We start from the raw sequence: 6,275 nt of genomic DNA, 5'->3' as shown, positions 1-6,275 counted from the left end.
TTCTTCTAGTGTTGGCGTAACGTGGTGGTCACGTTGAATGGCGGCATTAAGATCTTTAGGATCCAGACATATTCTTATTCTACCGTTGGGTTTGCGTCTATAGACTAGGCTGTTGACCCATGCGGTGGGTTCACCTTCTCGGACCTTTGTGATTATTTCTTGTTCCATCATCTCGTCTAGCTCTAGCTTGATATCATCCTTAAGGCTGATTGGTACTCTTCTTGGTGGGTGAATCACAGGGGCTATGTTGGGGTTCAGCGTGATATGGTATTCGCCTTGGAATTTTCCGATGCCGTCGAAGCAGGTGGGGTATTTGGATAATAGCTGTGCTTTACTTTCTATCTTCTGGCTCGTAGCGTGGTTTGTTTGACTTTGGCCGTGTGGTTGTTTGGCATCATCCTGTGTTTCCACAGAACAGTTCAGTGTAATTAGCTTTAAATCTAGTGCTGTTGGCAAGCCTATGATTGCACGGCCTGGCGCGTTGGTGATGTAGAAAGGTGCTTTGGTTTGCAATTTGTTGTGTGTGCATTCTATATCATATATGCCTAGTTGACCGATTTCTGATCCGCCGTATGCTGTGAGCTTTGTTGCTGATGGCTTTAGGGCTTTAGGTAGAGGGTTTCCGTCTGGACCAATTTTCTCCGGAAACATCTGTTTGAAAAGTCGGATTGGTAGGATGTTGGCTTGTGCTCCTGTGTCTACCTTGGCCTTCAAGTTTGCAGCTTGTGCGTTTCGCATGTTGGCCAATTGAACGCCTAGTGTTGCGTATACTTCATCTCTGGGTTTAGTATTGACGTTATCAACACTTATTGATTCAAAATTCAATGAGTCAAAATGTTCATGTAAATCATTTGTGTTCACCATCTCATGGACGCGCTTGTTTTTGTGACGTGCGTCTTGTGTGCTGTCTTGATATGATGGTTTTTTGTCTTGTGTCGTATGTTGGTTTGTGGGCTGTTGTGTGGACCTGTTCTTTTGGCGGCACATTTTACTCCAGTGGTTAGCTCTGGAGCAATAATTGCATGTAGAGCCATATGCGGGACATTTTCGGTATTCGTGAGTGTTTCCGCAGTTTCCACATTTTCTCATGTTCCCGGTTCCGGATTTTCCTATGGCGTGCACGCTTTGGTTGTCAATCGGTTTGTTGGATAGCTGTGCTATATGCGCCATCGTTGCTTCGTAAGTTCGGGCGTATTCGATTGCTTTGTCAAGCGTTAAGTCGTTTCCGTGCTCTAGTATTCGCTCTTGAGCTTTAACATGCTTAGTGCCTATAATCAATTGTTCAATCAGGCGTTCTTCTAACTCCTGTTGATCTCTAAACTTGCATTTATTTGCATGATTCCTGCACCTAGTCATGAAATCATCAGTGCTCTCATCGTTATTTTGTTTTAGATGGTGTAGCTGATATCTTTCTAATCTAAAGTTAGTTTTAGGTGCAAGATGCTTTTCGAATTTGGACCAAATAAAGTCGGGCTTTGTTTTGTCATCGTCGTCGGCCCACGTGAAACTGTTGTATATATCTACGCCTTGACGGCCTATCCAAAGTAATATATATGAGGATTTTTCTACATCTGATTTCTTTGAGAACGGACCGGTGAATATTAATTGGCAATATTGTTTAAATCTCGCAAATTCGTCGGTGATATCGGCTCCAGCTTGCCAGTTCATAACAGGGGGCGTGAACCCTGTCGCCATGCTTGATGTGTTTCTTGCCGAAAAAACGCTTATTTCTTAATATTACGGACCTTCCAGTGTCTTGTGTGTTTAGTGCTTTACTTCTGACACCATGTCATGATATTTAGTGGAGGCTTTGATTATGATTGCTTGCTTTAATGATGATTAATTCGGTATACTTATTCTGGTGCTTAACTTGATACGATGTGTGTAGAGAGAGGGGAGAGAGAGTCATATTACATTTGTTACATAATAGAACCTAATGTTGCGTGACAAGTATATATTATTACAGTGGACGGCCAAGATTGTCTTGAATAAACTGTTGAATTGCTGGGTTCTTCTTTTCTCGATACCAGTCACACTCCCATTTCTCGACTACAGTCTACCCCAGATCCTCTAGGTATTGTTTGTTCTTTCTTGTTGTTCAGAAATGGACTTTCCACATCGTTCGTTTTCAGTTTTGCCTTTGGTAAGGTAACAATTGTGACCGTGGTAATAACATCCTGTGAATAAAGTGTATAAAATTAATACAGAAATTAAAAATCAAGTAATGGATGTGTAAATGAATAAATGAGTAAACGAATGAACCAGATGAATGAATGAATCAATAAATCAATGAATGAATGTATGGATAAAACGTGAATAGCTAAACTATTGAGCAAATATGGAAATCAATCGATAAATGGATGAAGAAATGAATGGATGGAGTGAATAAAACGTGATTAAATCATATTTTGCACAAGTACAAAACAAAAACAAAAAATTAAAAATTAAAAAATTAAAAATTAAAAATTAAAAAAAATAATTAAAAAATAGAGCGAAATTAACTTACGTTGAAATTGAAACACAGTTTGAGATGGGCCGTGGAAACCATCAACGGGTAGTGCTCGTTGTCCAAGCCTTTTTTCAGTGTTGTTGTATTGATGACGAATGGGCATTCCTCGTGTGTATTATTCCCACTCTAACCACTCTACTGCCAGCTTTAAAGAAAATTGAGGTTTGAAATCATCAGAGGCTAGTCGTCTTGAGTAGCAGCCATTAGGCATGGGTTGCATGATGGCCCATAGGCAGAGTGCATTGGCGTCATAGCCAACTACATTTTGACAAACTTTGGGACTTTCACTTCGGCTTTTCATCTCTTGTTCACGGATAAACGTTTTCCCTTTCTCGTGGTAGCGATGGAAGATGATAGATGGTCCCCCGACATTGTTATCTCTCATGAGATAGAACAGATCACAGTCTTTCTGGTTAAACAACGTAAAGTAGGTCTGATTAGGAAGCATAGAGAACAGATATTTCATGGTTAAGCCAGGTACACTGAGTCCGTCTTTAAACATGTCGATATGACGATCTTTCCAAAAGTCACACATCTTGTCTACAGCTTCAAGGAAGGGCTCTACGTCTACGTTATTATACCAGATTAAAAAGTCCTTAAATATTTCCATGTTTCTTGTTCAGATATATTGGAGCTGGTTAATGACGAATATAAATCTTGATGAGATGGAAGAATAGGTTGATCAAGTTTATCAAGTGAAGTCAACCATTCAATGGGATAGAATCCTTTCTTTTGCTTGCACTCGTAGGCTTTAAGAAACTGAGAGTAGCTAAATCCAGGAGCTAAATAATTAGTAATGTCAAGGAGCTTGAAATCTGCTTTTAAACACATAAAGTTATTGTTCTTTTTTTACGGTGAACTTAATGGGATTGTTTTTGACCAAGTAGGAAAAAATGTATTTCTTGATAGCGTTGATATCGCACCTGCCTGAGTTGAAACCCAGAACAGGAAGTTCTTTCAAGTATTCCTCCAATAATGACTTTAAATTGGCTATTATTTTATGACCATGGCTAGATTCCCTGTTACCGTTGTCATCATCATCATCTTCATTCATGCCAGAGTCTGAACAGTTTTTATTTATCAACTCTTTCACTACTTCATCAAGTGCTTCAAATATGGATTCATAACTTTGTAATAATAGATGATAGCTGGTATTACTGATTTCACTTCGATACTCCATCAATCGTTTAACTAAGGCTTCAGAGTCACCATCCGTAACAATGCAGTACGGATGATCATATCCTGGAACGTTAGAATAAATAGAAGCACTTAACAGTTCGTGTTTTTTCTCCCATGTTAATTTATGTGAATTTTTAAGCTCGTGGTTATCTTGAAAGTAACACTCCAGGTCAAAGGCGGTTCGGTAGGGAAAGTAACGTAGATTCTCAGGTACAACAACTCCAACATCTTCTAGTTGCTCGAAGACAGTCTTGGCTGTCTTGTAGGTGCTGCCGGGAAAGACGTGTTTTACTTTTCCTTTACAGGTGATTTCATGTCGGTTAAGCATAAAGCCATCTTTCCAAAACTTGCCACATCGGGAGCATAAGTACGATTTGGAATAAACTTTCATATTTTTTATATATGAAAAGTGATTCCCGTGGAGATTGAGATAGAGCGTGGAGGGATGCTTTCGATGTGATCTTTGAATGAGTTGTGCGGTGACCTCTCTTTGTTCATTTTCGTCGTTTTCGTCATCATCATGAGATGTGGACTTTACCGGGGAATAAACATTAATATTAACTTGAAAAAGGGTTTCGAGATCAGGCAGGCTTCCCAGAGTCACACCGTTGAACTCATCGTCTAGATAGGTTTGTTGATACCTGAAAATAATAAAAAAGAATAATCTTAATAGTCTTTTACACTCGTACAATTTATTACATACAAAATGACACAGACTAGATGAAGAACATTGCATACAAATAAATACAGCATATTGAACCAAATATGACTACAGCAAACGTCAAAATAACTAAACATTGAATACAAAACATAGGTAAACATCCATATATTCTAAGCAAACTTTTCATACAGCTGTTTAAATTAAATAAAGTTCACTTACCTTCGATAATACCATTTTGCTTCTCTTTCCAAATTTCTTGGATGGCACTCATTGTGAAGTGAAAGTGCACGGAAGAAGCATAGGTTGTCTGAATAGGGTTGACCAGTCTTTTTCTCACAGTCTAGAGGCACGATACCGCGGTTTTCGACGATATAATGTGGAAGGCATTTACCACGGCCAATGGGATGACGAGGGATGTTTGTAGTGAAAAAAGTGATGTTAGTGATGCTATCAACTGTCCACTTGGATGATGGTCGTTGTTGACGAGCCCATTCTAAGATATATAGATTTCGTAATTCGTTTTCAATCGGCTGTAGGTCGCTTTCGTTGACCACTTGGAAAGGTGTTTCAAATACATTATTATTGTTTCTGGATGCATAGTGATATTGTACTTCATCGGTAACAGTGTTTCGTAGTATATATCCAAAGGATATATTGAGCTTGACGACGGTGGACTGATCTCTGAAAACTTGGTGGAAATAACTGATAAGATGGTCTGGGTTAAGTGAAGGAAGGCGATAGTTATACCAGTTGGCCAATCTGTTATCTCGCGAGAATCGCGTTCTTATTCTGTTCCAGTGTCGATGGTATTCGGTGTTGGTAGGTTGTTGGTCTGGTAAAAGATCGGATATTTTCACAGGATCTTCAGCTACAGGAAACGTTCTGGGCCGATTAGGTTCGCTTGCCGTTCTTGTTTTCTTGCGTTGGGGACCTAGCAAACGAAAAAACAAAAAAATTCAGTGTATTATTCACGAGTTCACTTGACCAAAAATTAATTTAACTTGATTCCTTTTTGAGACAGCTTATCCATCATATGTGAATCGCTTATCAACGTGAATAATTATAAAAGTCGCTCAATTTTGAAATATTTTTATACTTCCCACATAACGCAACATAATGATTATGCGTGTTTTAAAAATAGCGAAAAAATTATTAACATACCAGTGGAATCATCGCTTGGCAGCTTTCTCTTCTTTTCTTGGTTGGAGTGTTCCTTTACGTGTCCATTGAAGGTATTTTTCTCCGAGAAGGTTTTATTACACTTCCCACATTTGAATTCTTTCTTCGTGTTGTGCTTCGAGTGGACGGTTTTCAGATGTTTTGACATGTCTGAATTTCTCTTTAAACCTTTAAGGCAGTGTGGACACTTGTGGCTTTTCTCCTTGTCTCCTTGTTGTTCCCGCTGGTGGCGGTTGAAAGTCTTTTTATTCGTGAACGTTTTCTGGCATTTTGAACATTGACAGGAGCTGGTTTGGTCAGTTTGCTGTCCACCTCCATTCTGAGTCGTAGATCGGTTCTGTAAAAATAAAAAATGTGTCTTTAGACTTATTAAAGTTATTCAAATGTAGGGGTTTTTTTTGCACTGAGCTCATTCGCTTGAGAAGTAAAATCAAATATATTATGGAAAAACCGACAAAGAAGATAGCACATCAAAAAAAAATAATGCCTACCTCATCTGGAAACATTAAAGTCATCATTCGATCCACGACCGCTTGAATTTGATCACTTGGGATCTCGTTGTTTAAATAGTATTGCTTGAAATCCTGTAGGTTTGTAAACTGATCCATTTCGAAATTTCCAAGTTGAAGACCTTGCTCGGATGAAAAGTGGACGCCTTCACCAAGCTCGTCTAATTTTATAGACTTTTTTTCATTCTACAAACAATAAAACTTACCTAGACATGCTGAGTTGGGCAATCGCTACTCC

At 38.8% G+C, this 6,275-nt stretch overlaps 1 pseudogene; it reads right to left on the bottom strand.

The window, feature by feature from the left end:
* Positions 1–2,277: 2,277 nt before the first annotated feature.
* Positions 2,278–4,273, bottom strand: LOC148911689 (uncharacterized; annotated as a pseudogene).
* Between the last annotated feature and the right edge of the window lie 2,002 nt (positions 4,274–6,275).

This window comes from Actinia tenebrosa, unplaced genomic scaffold, assembly GCF_029948245.1.
Source record: "Actinia tenebrosa isolate PJP-AT-01 unplaced genomic scaffold, QUT_ActTen_1.0 PGA_scaffold13__45_contigs__length_12533684, whole genome shotgun sequence".
In the NCBI taxonomy this organism is placed as follows: Eukaryota; Metazoa; Cnidaria; class Anthozoa; order Actiniaria; family Actiniidae; genus Actinia; species Actinia tenebrosa.
Note: the sequence above shows the minus strand (reverse complement) of the source record. Positions and strands in the feature narration are given on the sequence as shown.